The sequence below is a fragment of the Ambystoma mexicanum genome, chromosome 13 (genome assembly GCF_040938575.1).
Source record: "Ambystoma mexicanum isolate Mex_15411 chromosome 13, UKY_AmexF1_1, whole genome shotgun sequence".
Classification (NCBI taxonomy): Eukaryota; Metazoa; Chordata; class Amphibia; order Caudata; family Ambystomatidae; genus Ambystoma; species Ambystoma mexicanum.
In genome coordinates this window covers 763428517-763444474 of record NC_090938.1, presented here as the reverse complement: position 1 = coordinate 763444474, position 15958 = coordinate 763428517, and the positions used below count along the sequence as shown (strand labels likewise).

The window sequence follows — 15958 nt, the reverse complement described above, 5'->3', positions numbered from 1 at the left end:
TGAAAGTTCAGATGAGTAGGAGGAAGACGACTGGCAGTCAGTCATTCCTCTGAGGAGGGGATATCCTCCAGTGAAGAGGGGCATAAAAGAGCTCCTAAGAAAAGGACGGCCACAGACAGAAGAGGAAGCCGGGGATGATTTTGACCTGGATGCCCTCGTACACCCACAGTCAGTGAGTGGGAAGCACAGATAAAAATAGCAGCATTTTTGAAAAAGCATCTCAGGACGCCACTAGCCAAGGAGGCTAGAAACCAGCTCAGGGTGGAATGTCAAAAGCCTCTTCTCCCAGTTGGGAACTGCAGAAACACATGGCATGGTAACGTTTATGGCAGATATGTAAAAGATGTTAAAAGGTCTAGACAGGTAAGATGGTTGTACTACCCCAACTCTTCTATAGGTTCATCAACCATCCCCTGTGACCAGGCGATGGCTTCTTTAAAAAGGCATTAACCCGTACTGTCAACACTTTCTTGTGGCACTCTGGCGCAGTCCGACTCAAACTATGGACATTGACCACCCCCATGGAGAGTGGCGGATTCAGCGCCCCCGATTTCCTTAGACACTGGCTAGTGGCGCAATCTCAATTTGCCTCACACTGGTTTAACACATCGGACCCTCCCCCCTCACGTCAGACACGAGAGACTGGCAGTCCGTGATCGAGAGTCCATCTCCAATTCTCACACCCACGCCTGCCGGCCTAGATACACAGCTGACCCTGTTTGCTAGTACTTCCCTCGCCCTTTCCAAAATCTGGAAACTGCTAGACATACCCCATCCCTTCCACGGGGACCTGCCGCTGTGGAACTTCCTTCCAGAGGTCCCACGCATACCACAACCTGTCGAAGCAGGCTACCAAACATTCCGAGACATCTTTGTGCAGGGAAACTTTTGCAAATGGCCAGATCTTACACTCTCCCTGAGACGGAAACCATCCACGTGGCTCCAATACTCATCTCTCTTGAACACTTAAAACTAAATATCCTATTTCGCCACGATACCACTCGACGACCCTGTAATTGCAGAGTTGTGCACCTTCAACTCCTTGAGGGGAAAGGTGTCTAGACTGCATGCCCAGCTACAAACACCTACAACAGCAAGGGTCGCAGCAGCTTGGTTGCCTGAACCGGTGCCTCCTCACATCAGGCTGAATCGATCTTAAATCAATAAAAACAGCAATTTTATTCCTACCTCCTCTCCGTTCCTGCTCCTTGAGCACTGGGGCTCTGCCGACTCGGTTCTCAATCCGAATCTGACTTTCTCTCAACTGGTCCTGGCTCGGCCCCTCGGCTGGGGCCTCTTCCCACTCCATTGTCAGCGTGAGCATTGCAGTTCTGCTGCCCGCCATACTCCTTGGATCGGAGCATCTTTCAAACGCTGAGAGCCGTTCCTTCTTGCTTCCTGGCCCCGTCTGGGCCCTGCGACTGGGCCACTGCCTGCTCCCTCTCCATTTTGGGCCCCTCCTTGGCGGTCCCTGCTCGGCCTTCCAGTGCAACCTCTGCATTCTTCACCAGTCTTCCGAGTGTGCCCTCCACAAATCTGGACCTCTCACTGGCTGTGGCAGGAGCCATTGCATCTGGCACACCGGGCCAGTCTGCATTCTTGATGGTCCGCTGCCCCCTTTGACAGTGCCTCTGCCCGCTTCTACTCCATTGCAGGCCCTAGTCGGCTGCTCCCGGCTTCGCCCTCCGGTATGGCATCTGCAACCTCTGCTGCCTGCGCGGGCTCTCCAGCATAACGTTTCTTCCAGCCCTCCTCTGCAGCACAGACTCCATCTAGGTACGACAGGAGCCGCTGCTTCTCCTGCCCAGCTCCTGTATTGGCCTCTGCCTGCAGCTCCATCGGCGGACCTCCTCTGGCTCACTTAAACCACCCAGTGCGCCCTCCTCCAGTGTAGCCTCCTTGGCGGGCTCTCCGAACCGCGGTGAGTCTTCCCGCCTTCCTTCAAAGACAAGGTTGTCCTTTGGTCCCCCACCCGCTCCCTCAGCACAGGAGAGCTGCAGCCACATCAGTGGACCTCCTTTAGCTCCCTTCTTGTCCCCAGTGCGGCCTCCTCCCATCTAGTCTGGGCGTGCTCTCTAGACTGCGGTGGTCTTCCCGCCCTACTCCAAGGACAAGGACCACTTCTAACCTTTTCCACCATCCTGGTCCCTGGTAGGGACAGCTGCTGGGCCTCCACCGGCTTCCTCAGCGCGGAAGCAGTCAGCTCTTCCAAATCTCCTTTACGAGCCCTGCCCGGCCCCCTGCCTACCTCCCGCCTCACAGTCCCTGCCGCTGGACCCCCCCCCCACCCCAACTCCTTTTCACGGAGGATCTGTCTGGTACTCACCGTCTTACCACCCCCTCACAGACCCTGCTGCTGGACCTCTTCCCCCTCCTCCTTTTCACGCAGGTTCTGTCTGGTACTCACCTTCCTACCGCCCGCCTCACAATTCCCTGCGGCGGGGCCTACTCCCGTCTCCAAATCATGCAGGTGCCACCAATTCCCTGCCCTTCCTGCCACACAGTCCCTGCTGCTGCGCCTCCTCCCGCTCCCCTACCACACAGGTTCAGCCAGGATCACACCTGCCTACCACCTGACTCACAATCCCTGCTGCTGGACCTCTCCCGGCTTACTCATCTTCACGGTCTCAGCCTGAAACTTCCTCAAGGCTCCTAATCGTGCCCTGCTTGGCTCCTCTACTGTGACTTTACCACCTGCTGCACAGTCTCTGCTGCCGAACCTCCACCCGCTCCTACATCTGAGCGATTCTCCCAGGAACATTCAGACTGCTCTAGAACTAGCCTTTCCTGCCGCCTCCCACTGAGCCACCCCCGCTTCCAGCCCTGCTTGGGATCTGTCAATCGTCTGTCTGCTCCTGATCTAGACCCCTGCATCTCTGCCTACTTCCTAACAATCAGCCCTACAGCAGAGCCTCCTCCCGCTCCAGAGTGGACTCAGCTAGGACCCTCTTACTGCTCCTGATCTTCCAACTTCTTGCTGTCTACTCCAGATCTTGCCCCCTGCCCCTTTCCTACCTCCTTCCTGGCAGACTGCTGCGGAACCTCCTCCCGCTCCCTCACCAGCGCAGGCTTCCAGGTCCTTCTAACTGCGCCTCATCTCCCCCTACTAGGCTCCTTACCTACATCCTGCCGACTAGTCTGACAGTCAATTTCTTTCTCCCCCCTCCTGTTGGACTTCTCCCCTTTACCCCTCTTTCTCTCTCTCCTTTAGTCAGCCTTCTCACCCACCTCCCCTCCTACCACTTTTTCCTTCACCATACCACTTCATCCCCTCTGTTATGCGTCTTGCTCCAACTCTTTCTCTCCGTCTGCACTTCCCTTCCCCCTTTCCCTCCCTCCTCCTCCTTTCTCCCCTGCTCTTTCCCTCCTCATGTCCATTCCCCTCCTCAATCCCCTCCCTCCTCCTTATGTCCATTCCCCTCCTCAATCCCCTCCCTCCTCCTTATGTCCATTCCCCTCCTCAATCCCCTCCCCCACTCTTCCCGTCCTACACCTACTCTCTCACTTTCCCAATCTTCTCTACCCGCCCTACTGCTCTACCCCTCCTCCCACCCCCCCCCCCCAACCTCATGAAAATTGCTCTCTGGAACGCCAGATCCATCTGCAATAAGACTGCAGCAGTTTTAGACATGTTCCTTCGTCTCAACCTTCATTTCCTTTGTCTTATTGAAACCTGGATGCCCTCACTACTGTCTCTGCTTCCCTAACCACCTCCTCATCCTTCTCTCACATATCTCGCACCACTGGCCGGGGCGGAGGTATTTACCTCCTCTACCACCCTAGACACCTTTCCTCTACCTCTTCCTCACCACCTCTTCCTTCTTTCCCTTCCTTTGAATTTCTCTACAAATTTTTCCTCTCCTCACCCCACCTCCTTTCTTATCTATCGTCCCCCTGGCCCGCTTTCTTCCTTCTACGATGACCTTGATCACCTTTCGCTCATCTCTCCCTCCCCCTCTCACTGTACTTGGCGACTTTAACCTTCATGTCCCTTCTCCCCTCATTCCTCAACCCCTTTTCTCAATCCTTGACTCCTACCTCCTTTCCCCTCTTCCCTCCTCTCCCACTCACTGCTCTGGCTCCACTCTTGACCTTATCTTCAACTCTTCCTACCCCTCTTCCTCTGTCTCTACACTTCCCATCTCTCTGATCATGCATTACTCTCCGTCCCCTCTCTCCCCTTCCTCAGCCTTCCACTTTGCCCTCTCCTTCCATCTTCTCACGTCGTGACCTTTGTAACTTTGATCCCTCCCTCTTTCTCAACACGTGCTCTTCCTCTTCCCTCTGTCCAAGATTTCTCTTCACCGTCGGCCAATGATGCACTATTCACTCTTTCCCCCTCCTCTCGATCTTTAACCCCTTTCCTTCTTCCGTCCAACCCATAAATCCTCTCAACCGCGGCTTCCTCAACTTCTCTCTATGCAACGTCTCCTCCGTCATCTTGAGGGACTGGCTTGAATCTCCTACGCTTTCCAACCAAACCTCTTACTTCACCTACCACTCTTTACGACTCATGCCCCGCCTCCGCTAAAGGCTCCTACTACTCTAACCTTCTCCACTCCCAAGCCTACCACCCTCGCTGCATCTTCCAAACTCTCGTCTTCTCGCCCCTCCTTCCCCCGATCCCTCAACTTCTTCCACCCTTTCTCCTGACTTTTCTAACTTCTCCTCCAAGGTTCTTGCCCTTCGGCTAAAAATCAATAACTTCTCCTTCCCCCCCCTTCGTCTCCCCCCCAGCCTGCATGTCCGCCTTCTCGCCCGTCTCTCCTTCCGAAGTCTCCATCCTCCTCTCCAAAGCCCACCCCTCATCTGCTCCAACTGACCCTCTCCCCTCCCTTCCCTTCCCTTCCTATCCCTCAGATCTCCCCTCTTCTTATTCCTTACCTAACGTCCTTCAACACCTGCCTTTCCTCTGCTACCCTCCCCTCTGCTTTCAAGCATGCCACTATTATTCCGTTTTTGAAGAAAGTTTCTGCTGATCCCCTTCTCACCTCTAACTTCCGTCCTATCTCGTCTCCCATTCCTCTAAGATTCTCAAGCGCCTTCCCTACTCAGCTTTCTACCTTTGTTTCCAATCTCTCTCTCCTCTCCCCCCCCCCCCCAATCTGGTTTTCGCCCTAAACATTATCCTGAAACGGCCCTCACCTACATCCAACTCCCTCCTCTCAACCCTCTAAGCAATGCTCTGTCCTTATTCTTTTTGTCCCCTCTGCTGCCTTCGACACTGACGATCACCCCCTTCTTCTCAACACTCAGTCTTCCTTTGGATTCAAAGGCTCTGTTCTTAACTGGCTATCTTCCTACCTCTCCTCCCGCTCTTTCACTGTTTCCTGTGGAGGCCGGTCCTCTCCTACCCAGCTTCTGGAATACGGCATACCCCAAGGCTCAGTGTTTGGCCCCTTCCTTTTCACTCTACACTCCCTCCTTGCCCCCGTCTTCTCCTTGTTCGTCATTTCGCACCATTTATATGCTGGTGATACCCAGCTCTTCCTTTCCTTCTCTTCCAGTCTTTCTGCTACAAAAAACTCGATGTCTTCCTGCTTTCTCTCTCAACACTGACAAGACTGAAGTCCTATTCTTCCCCTCCAACTCTATTCTCCCTCTCCACCACCTTTCATTCACTTTCCTCCTAATCTCCCCATCTCTGCCCACGCTCGCAACTTAGAAATTCACTTTGACGCCTCTCTTGCCTGTTGCTACCACCTCCACCATTCGCAAAGTCTGCCCTTATCTCACCTTCCATGCTACTAAACTTCTAATCTCCTCCCTTATCTTCTCTCGCCTCTTCTACTGCTCCTCCTTACGCTTTGGTCTACCCAATTCCCCATCTCGCCCCCCTTAAATCTATCTACCATGCTACTGTCCGTACCCTCCGTCTCCTCTCCTCCCGTGACTCCATCTCTGCTTCCCTTTCCTCCCTTGGCTGGCTCCCCTTTCACTCAACTTAAATCTCATTTCCTCTGCCTCGTCTAACTCTCTCCATGGTCTTGCTCCCCTCATCTCTCCGCCCTCCTGTCTTTCTACACTCCCTCCCGCTCCCTTCGTTCTGCAGACCACGTCCTGCTCACCGTTCCTCCAACCCCTTATGCCCCCTCCTGCTTCCGTTCCTTCCAGCTCCTCCCCCCCTGCACTGGAAATCCTTACCCCCCCCCCTCCATTACTTCCTTCTCATTCCGCACATCACTTAAATGTCTCCTTCTCCATTCACCGGCATGAAACCCCTCCCCCCCCCCTCCTTGCTCCCCCTCCTCCCCACTCTCACCCTTTTCCCCTTCCCTCCACCACCACCTCCTCCTCCTCCTCCTCCTCACCCCTCTCAGTTCTACTGCTCAGCTCTCTCTCTTCCCTCCAGTTTAATTGCTCTGCTCACCGTTTTGTTGGACTGATTCATTATTGTAAGTTGCTTCTACTGGTTTATGTATCATGTTCAGCGCTTTGGTGTAAGGCGCTATATAAACAAAATAAATACAAATACAAGCAAGAGCTACCCCCTCATTTACTACATTGAAACACACATGGGAATAAGACCTGGGGGTGGAAATGACCGATGAGCGCTGGTCCCTTATGTATGTACGTACCCATAATGTAACCTTCAACTCCCCATTCAAGTTCATACAGTTCAATGTACTGCACAGATATCACCACACTCCGAGCAGGCTGCACCATATGTTCAAGGAGCTCTCCCCTAGATGCCACAGGTGTGGCTCCGATAGTGCTACATATATTCATGTTATGTTATTTCGCATTTGTATAGCGCCTTATGCATCATTGGTATGATCTCAAAGCGCTGGTAGGTTGAACGCCCTTGGGAACCGCAGTTCAAGTCAGCTGAGAGAGTCATAAAGTTTGGGCGCACCAGGTATGTGTGCAGCTGGTGTGGTTGTTGCATGATAGCTGCTTCTTAGCGGTAGGTGTGGTGCTGAGGAGATCAGTTGAATGTGTTCAGTCTGGAGGGTGGACATCCAGACTGAGTTCTGGCTTCGTTAGGCCTGAGGAGACGCATAAGCTAGCCGGTATGTGCTAGCTAGCTGTGTTTTATTAGGATGATGGGTAGTTGGATGGGTCATGTTAGCATGAAAACAGCTTTACCGAATGTGTCATAGTACTGCGGTTTTCTAGTTGAATGGTGGTGTATAGGCGAGTAAGTGTAGTAGTGTGATATTGTGGTAATCGGTAAACTGTATGCGACCAGGCACACTCAGCGAATGGTGGGAATACCTTATAAATTCAACTTTAACACAGTGACGCTAATGGGGCGCAAATTCTAGATTCAACATTAACACATTGTCGCTATAAGGCACGCTTTCCAAGTTCAGCTTTAACACAGTTATGCTATTAGGGCACATGCTATTTTTCACAATTCCAACTGGGAGTGGGACATGCTAACATTCGCAATTCCAACTGGGGGTGGGACATGCTGCCGTCAGAATTCTATCTAGGAGAGGCAAATGCCATCATTCACAGTTCCACCTAGGTGTTGCACATACTATTTTTCACAATTCCATCTAAGTGTGATGCATGCTATTATTCACAGTTCAAGCTAACACATACAACACAGACAACACATACTATGCTAAAAAGAGTGCGAACACGTTAGTTGTCCCCAATATTACAGCTTGAAGATAGTACACCGATCACCTAAAAAGGTGCGTCTTCAGACTTTCTAAAAAAAGGATGGTCTTCTAATCTCAACTCAAGCGGGAGATTATTCCACTGCTGCGCAGCCAATACTGAAAATGATCTGGTCCTGTCCTCATCTGACAGTTCTGGGCTGAGATATGCTTCACCATGTCCACTATTCTAGAGCATACCATCGACCCGTTCCCCAACACAGTGTCTCTTCCATGACTTCCCTGAACTGGGCCGCGACTCCAAAAAACTAGCTGGCCTCTGCATGGTACTCGTTGCGCGCTGTATCTTACTGCGCTGGCTCCACCCCAGAGCGCACACGCACAGTGGCTCAGGGCAGTCACATGGGCTTCAGATACAAAAGAATCCTGGTCTAATCAAAAACACACACTCGAGGCCCAGAGACATTTGGCTGAAGTTCCGATCCTACATGGCCTCCACATATACTGATGCTGAATCTCCCATCCCCCATGCCCCACGGTAACACTTCGTGAACTCATGGGTCTCCAGTCTTCCACCTGTACAGTTGTTTGTCTCCAGGTGTATAATCATAAAGTATGAACACGCTCTGTACCCGCATTGTATGCACTGCATATGATTTTATCTTCCTCTGATGTCGCCCTCTTCCTTTGGTGTTGTCAAGATGAATAAATGGTTAAATAAAAAATAAAAAAATAAAAAAAACACAAAAAAAAGGGTCTAGACAGGTCCTGGTGGTCATGCCAGGACGAGACGCTTGATGTGGTCTGAGCAATTACAAAAATATTCCAAATGGCTGAAGAGGGTAAAGCAAAGAACAAGGCCATCGACCCAGTGATCGACAGGATGGTGCCAGAGAACGATTTGCCTGCTGGGAAATACCAACAGTGCAATTACTGCAGAGAGGTGAAGATTAGGGAAGTAACGGTATACTGTTAAAGATACCGTGAACAACTTAATTGAACAATAATAACCGTCACGTTGTTTATACCGGTTTACCGTTTATACCGTTAAGTGTGCTTTTCAATCTGATTTGGAATGGCTGCAATAAGCAAGTGCTGCAGTATTGGTCTTGCACTGTTGGCTATGCCGTCTGCCAAGGGGGCCTTGTTTGGCAGAAAAGAGCATAGGGAAAGTGAGGCCACATTAGTAAATGCAGCTTTGCTGCTGTGACCGCTCTTTGTCTCTGATCAGTAGAGTCGGGTCAAAGATAAGCCGACTGAGCAAATTGTGTTGAAAGCTGCCCAGTGCCCGAACCTTTGTGTTCCCCATGCAAAGCTGGTAACGATGAGCTGACTGGCTCTATAAGCATACTGGAGACTCCAGTTCATAGACTGCGCCAGACCTGGATTTCATGGGCAAACTAGAGCAAAGTTATTTTGTTTCAGGCATTCTTTATTTGAAAGGCAGCATACAGATTTTAAATGTTTTCACACAGTCCTGCTGCTCCGCGCTATAGGTGAGATCTTCTATGGTGATTGTCCCGATTTTCAATTTGCAATTAGCAAGACCACAGAGCCATCACAAGGGTGAGCTGAGAGCCTGAACTGAAAGTGAGCATTTTATTTTTCCTTTTGTTCGTATGTAAACAAATGTAATAAAACGTTCAGTGACCTGCAAAACAGTGGAGCCAGGTGCACTTTGCTTAGCAACTACTCGGCCAGAAGGAGCAGAAATGTATAGATTCAGCCTGGCCCGGCATCATGTGCCATTAATTCAGTAAGTTAAGGTCCTACTGCACTGAGCAAACACACATTGGAACAGCTCTTGCTCTGGCTGTGCAAATTGTAAAAAAAAAAAAAATAAAAAAAAAAAAACACCAAACAAAACAAAAAACACAGCCAGTGAAGTCATGCATATCGAATTACTCTCCCCAAGGTTTAGATTCAAGGAACTTAAGTTTCTCATGGTCATGGATCGGATAGCCACCCAGTTCTGTTTTAGCTTAGAATTCTGGGATTTGTAGTTTGCCCACCAATTTGAAAGCTGGGTAACTACACATCCCAGAATTCAAAGGGGGAATGACCTGAATGCCCTTCTGATGCATGTCCACAAACAACTTTAGCTCTGTAGACCAGGCATGGACTGGCCTTTAGGGCAATAGGCCCATGGCAGGACCAAAAACGTGAAATGCTTGTTTGGGCCAGTTTTTTCGGTCAAAGTGGGGCACTTTTTTGGCCAAAGTGGGCCAGTTTGATGAGTGACTTCACTATGCAGCTAATAGTTTTGACCACTGTTGCTGAATAAATAATATTCTTTTAAATGTACAATTATCACATTTTATCAAAAATCTCCCCCTTGGGTACTATTCAAACCGTGTTCCAAAAGGAACGAATTCCCATTTGCAACTGTGGGCCACTTATGTTGGTGCCCAAGACAATTTTATGCCCCAGTCCCACCCTGCTGTAGACTGAACACTGGACCCATCAGTGCTTTCTGCAAGTAAATAAACTGCCCCCCCACTGTCCTCTGTGTAGATTTGCACATTGGCACTAGAGTTGTTGCTTGGCTTGATCCTTCACATACCTACCTGCCTTCTGCATATGGCACTGGACTTAAGCAGGAAGGACAGATTCTACATTCAATTTGAATGTATCCAGAGCAACAGGGTGAAATATTTCTTAGGTCTGTTCTCAATTTGCGACACCACCCATGAAAGCATTCCTCCCTCTGAACACGCATCACAAGGGTCCTAATGCACTCAGACCTAGGGAAAACAGTAATGAGGGGGCTGTGATGAGGTGGTGGTCTAGGCCACATTTGTGCCGATATGTATTTCAAATGACATTTTCAAAGTTTTTTTTTCCCCCCACTATCTTTAAGAAGGTAAATTAACATGTATTGCAAGAATCAAGACCCTTTAGGATTAAATGGTCAGTGGTGACTCCGACATCAGACCTTCATAATACACCAGGCTGATGGTAAACATGCTATAGTGATTAAATCACTATGCAACCATTCGGTGTGTCTGTGTTGGCTATGACATTTTGACAAAAGAGACAATGACATGGGCTTTCAGACCGCACATGAGCGACCTTTCTCCCTTTAATGGGATAAAGAGTTGTCAAAACAAACTTTGTTGCAGCAAGGGGTCCTGATGCCCATGTCATGTGGTTCCGAAAAAAATGCAGGTCGAGGCCAATTTTCAAAGCGATGACCTGTGACTGAGCAGCAAGCTCATTGGTCAAAATGTGCATTACAACACTTCCACTAGTCATTCTTTCATTCAAGGCGTTCAACGAGTGAGCGCCATGAAAGACCAGTTCTGCAGCCACCTTAGATTCCTGGGGGATCAGCTAAATATGTGCAGAGACAAGTTTCAAAATGCTACCTTGCCACAGCTGGAAAATCCTGCCTGCGTATTTGTAAGTTAACTAAAAAGCATTGACTTAATGGTAAGTTAAAGAACTTCACAATATTTAAAAAAAAGTTTTTTGGTACAAGTAGTTTCCGTTGGAGCAGTTTTTAATGCCATTCCGTAAACCACATGTGCCCGACACAAAATCAATATGTTAGCAATAGGAAGAATAAATACCGTGCCAAGAAGGAAAAGGATTTACTTTGGGTTGGCGGCTCTGGGGTTTATATATTTATAATGGATGTTTTCTAAACATATGACAATGGGGATTTCCCTGGTTCGATCATTGACTTTACATATAATAAGTCACACCACGAAATTCACTAATCTCTGCAGGTATTCCCTGCTGCCATAGCAACGGGTAACATGTCCGTGATTACGGAACACCTTTTGGCCTGCAAGTAAACTAAAGGAGGGGTTGGGGGGCGGGGGGTTGTGTGTGGGTGTGTGTACACAAGCTACCATTAGCCGCCATTGATCTGTGGCGTGCAGATTATCAAGATGGCAACATCTTCACCAGTAGCCACTGGGGGAGCTAAATGACCACTTAAGAAAAGCTATTAAGTTTGCTTTGCCAGTCGCAGCAGGGCTTCCCCCCCCCTCCTCCTCTCCACACGTGTATTTGTGTTTGGTGGAGCAAGGGGTGGCATTTCAGTGTAAAGTATGTTGAAAAGCCCAATGCCGACTCTGGGTGTCTGGTATTGTTTGTGATGATAAAGCTGATAATTTATGACCTTTTAAGAAAGTATTTGTTAAGCTTAGTTAACTCCACCTGCTATACCGCGATAACCACGATATACCATTGTTTGGCAAGAAGGTTATCGTACCACCATAAAACTATTACTGTGACACCCCTAGTGAAGATCAATTCTTGTAAAGGTCGACCCCAAGCTCAGGAGGTTGGCCATGTCAGAGGCAGATGTGGTTGCTAAAGATAAGCTATTAAGCAACTCCTTCATAAAAAAAAAAACCCAACGAAGTTCACCAATTCCTACGCCGCCATAGATGAAGTTCAGGCGCCCCTTTTCAGTAAACACATTTTTCAGGCAGGCTGGCAGAGGCAGGGCCTGCTCTACTAGCCGCTATACATACAACAGGTCCTTTAATGATAGGAACCAGTGGAAACAAGACGATCAGAAACTCAACCTGTTCTTCCCATAGAGAGGAAGGGGCTGGAGACAGACAGATCATCTACAACCTAACAGGTGGGAGCTCATATCCTCAGATGCATGGGTTATACAGTCCAAGGCTTTCATATAGACTTTCATACCAGCGCAAGGGAAGTGGCCAAACGAGTGTGAGCAGAGGACAGGTCACTACTAGATGCAGAAATAAGAGGTCTGAAGCAGAAAGCTGCCATTATGTGTGTGGCAAATCCATCAGGGAGTTTAAGCAATACGTTTGTAGTGGAAGAGCGGTACAAATTGAGGCCAGTTATAAATCTGAATTGAGCAGCTTTGTGGTCTACAGGCACTCCAAGATGGAGGGTATACACCACCTTACAGCAAGGAGACTGGCTAGTCAGGATAGATCTCAAGGATGCCTACTTGACGGTACCCATTGCTGCAGATCAGCAGAAGGTTCTAAGATTCTGGTGGAAGGAACAAATATGTAAATTCACGTTTCATCTTCAGGCTTTTGTCAGCGCTGTGGGGTTTCACAAAGTTGATGAAACCAATTGTGACTTATCCAAGCTATCAGGGAATACAACTGATCATTTTCTTCGACATATGCCTAATGTGCCAAGACAAGGTTTTGATCAAGGAATGACTCCACAATAGATCTGCTACTAAGTAGATTTGTTGTGAACTGGGAGAAGTCTCTCCTGCAAACAGAGCAGACCATGGAATTTTTGGGGTTCATGGTAGGTGCTTATCGGGGGATGCAGAGTCTTACTCTGAGCAAAGCGAACGAGGTGATGTCATGAGATAGTCAGACTGGTGGGATGTTTGGCTTCAATCCAGGAGATTTTTCCAGGTCCACTCCACTAGACAGCCCTCAAGAGATTAACAATTCAGCATCCCAGGAGGGGTGTGTTTTACGAACAAAGGGTGGCCCCCCATCACAGGATGCAAAAGAGGACCTGGAGTGGTGGCTACAACATATGGATGCCTGTAACGGGAGAGTAATATTTGGCTCAAACCCAGAGAGTCCAATGCCAGCAGATGGGGCATTGGGTGTCGGTGTCAAGATCTGTCTATAGGTGGTAAGAGAATCAATTAGATCTACACACCAACTGCCTAAAGCTGCGTGTGGGTTCGTTCGTAGTGAGATGCTGGACGAGAGCACAATGTTGTGTACGCCACAAAATGGCCGTGTCTGCAATCAGGCAGCACAAAATCCAGAATTTTGGAAGAGCTAGTGAAGGAATTTTGGCACTTATGCCTCCAGAGGGAAGTGTCAGTGACAGCAGAATATCTACTGGCCCATCAGAATGAAGTAGCCGAATGAAACTCCAGGTTCCTCAGATGCCAGCAATTGGAAGCTGGACAAAGTATTCCAGAGGTTGATGGTAAAATGGTGTCCATGTCAGAGGGACCTGTTTGCATTGAGGTTGAACAACTGAAGAACCAAGTTAGTTGTTTGGAGACCAGACCCCGAGACGGAAGTGACACGCGCATTTCTCAGAGCTAGGGCCTGAAACGGAATACGCTTTCCCACCGTTAAATGATAGTGAGGATGTTGGCCTAGGTGAGGCGGCAATAGGTGTCGCAGATTCTGATAACTCCGGATTGGAGGGGCAAAGCATGGTTCAGGGATCCTCTGGAGATGTCTTACAACAAACTGCTAGCTCTTCTGAAGTACTGATTGTGCGGGACCCCTTGGGAGACAGCTACCCTCTAGTGAGAACAGGTAACCTCAGCCTCATTCTACAGGCAATTTCAGGAAATCCTGGACAAGGCCAGGATTATAGAGCGAGGCTGAAAATTATTGAAGCATCCAGGATAGTTTACAGATCAGCATGGGCAAACTGGCACAGCTGGTGCATGGAGAGAAAAGTTCATCCCTCTAGAACAGATGTGGTGCACATAGCTAATTTCTTAGCGCAGATAGCGGCATAAGACAGGACCATTAATATGACTCGTTCAGCGATATCGGGAGGTCATACACAAGTAGAAGGGCTAGAAGTCGGGAATCATTCGTTGCTATGCAGATTGCTGAGCAGCGACTGCTCAGACCTCCTAAGGAGAAGTGGGACGTAGATCGGGTTTTGAGAATCTTCACATTATGTCACGACAACAGTGAGCAATACAGGAAAGCGTTATCTGCCAAAGTGACAATGCTACCATGTATTTTATCATGGTAGAGGGTTTCGGACGTGAGAGCATTAGAAGTTTAAAAAATTCCTCATCTCCCACAAGAGTAACCTTTTGTATCACAAAGAGAACAAAAACGAATTTAAGAACAGTATTGTATGAATCATTCCCTTATCAGCCTAAATTCTGCCCGGTATAATGTTTACTGGCATACGAAAACATGACGAAAGGCCTGCGACCCGCGGGGTGTATCAGCTGCTCATTGTGCTAAGGAAACCCTTCGGGCGGTAACTCAGGCAACCCTGGCGAGATGGGCGATGAGCCAAGTAGGCATTGATATAGAGCGCTATGGTGCCCATTCAGCGAGAGGAGCGATGGCACCTAAAGCTTTTTTTTTGTTTTTTTGACAACTTTATTTAAAGATTTATCTAAAGAAATGCATATCATTCCAAAACAACAATTATGATAACAAGAAGACAAATAAAAAAACGAAAAAAAGCATTATACAAGTTGATACAAATAGTACAGAATAAATAAGGAAGAAAAACCTATCAATTATCTCTACTAATCGCAACAAACCTAATTTGAAATGAAATGCACCTAAATCTTTTAATGTGGGAGCCTGATTGCAAGATATTATGAAGGCAGCAGATTGGTCGAATGAATCAATATTTTCTTTCAAGCCAATTGAAAAAGGTTGCAACGTGGGTGGTAGGTAAGCTTTGAACAAGCATAATCCGAGCCTCCGGGTCTTGACAAAATTCAGATTTTCAATACCAACGTCACAGAAAGTCATAATTCTATTAAAGACAGTCGAAGGATTATCTCTATTCTAACAATCGTGAACAATAATAAATGATGTGAAGTTATGATGTTGTACTGTTAAAGGAACAAGTTATTTACCTGAAACTATTGTTCTCCAGCGTGGGTCTGGCATGGATTCACATGCTCATGAATATTCCCCGTCAGGCTGGGAATCCTCAGTAAAAGAAAAAAAAGCTTCACTTACAAACCTTTCTCCTTTAAACCAATCACGGCCCTCTGGGTCACGTTGCCCCCATCCAAGGAGTCCTTTGCCTAAGCCCCTCTGGCAGCCATCTTCAGATTTGGTAAGCACTTAAAGTGGCAGCATAACCAGAAGAGCCACAGAGGGGACAGTGCAAGGTTTCGCATGTGAATCCATGCCAGACCCATGCTGGTGAACAATAGTTACAGGTAAGTATCTGGTTCCTTTTTCCAGCATGGGGTCTGGCATGGATTCACATGCTCATGAATAACGAATACATAGCAGAACAACATTACACAACCACGGGAGGTGGCAAGGCTCAACAGAAGCAATCAACTTTTACCTCTGGAACAGACTCACCTCAAGCAACAGGTTGCGTAGCACTGCTTGACCGACTCTGGACTCCTCCCTGGAATCCCCGTCGACGCAGTAACATTTCGTGAAGGTGTGCGTGGATCTAGACATAGCCGCCCTCCAGATGTCCAGCAGAGGCACACCAGACAGGAACACAGTCGTTGCAATGATCGCTCTGGTGGAGTGGGCTCTCGGATGGCCGGGCAGCAGACAGTTCGCCAACCGATGACAATGCATGATGCAGCCCGAGAGCCACCTAGAAATGGAAGCATTGGACAAGGCCTTCTCATGGCAAAGTTCAAGAACAGTTGTGAAGTCTTCCAAAAACCGTTTGTGCCCGTCACATAGCTCTTCAAGGCACAAGCAACGTCCAGC

General features: G+C 48.5%; 1 protein-coding gene across 6 annotated transcripts in view; it reads right to left on the bottom strand.

Annotated features, from left to right (window-relative positions):
- CSNK2B (casein kinase 2 beta) overlaps positions 1-15958 on the bottom strand; it is a 148947-nt gene that overhangs the window by 29671 nt on the left and 103318 nt on the right. The window lies entirely within an intron of this gene.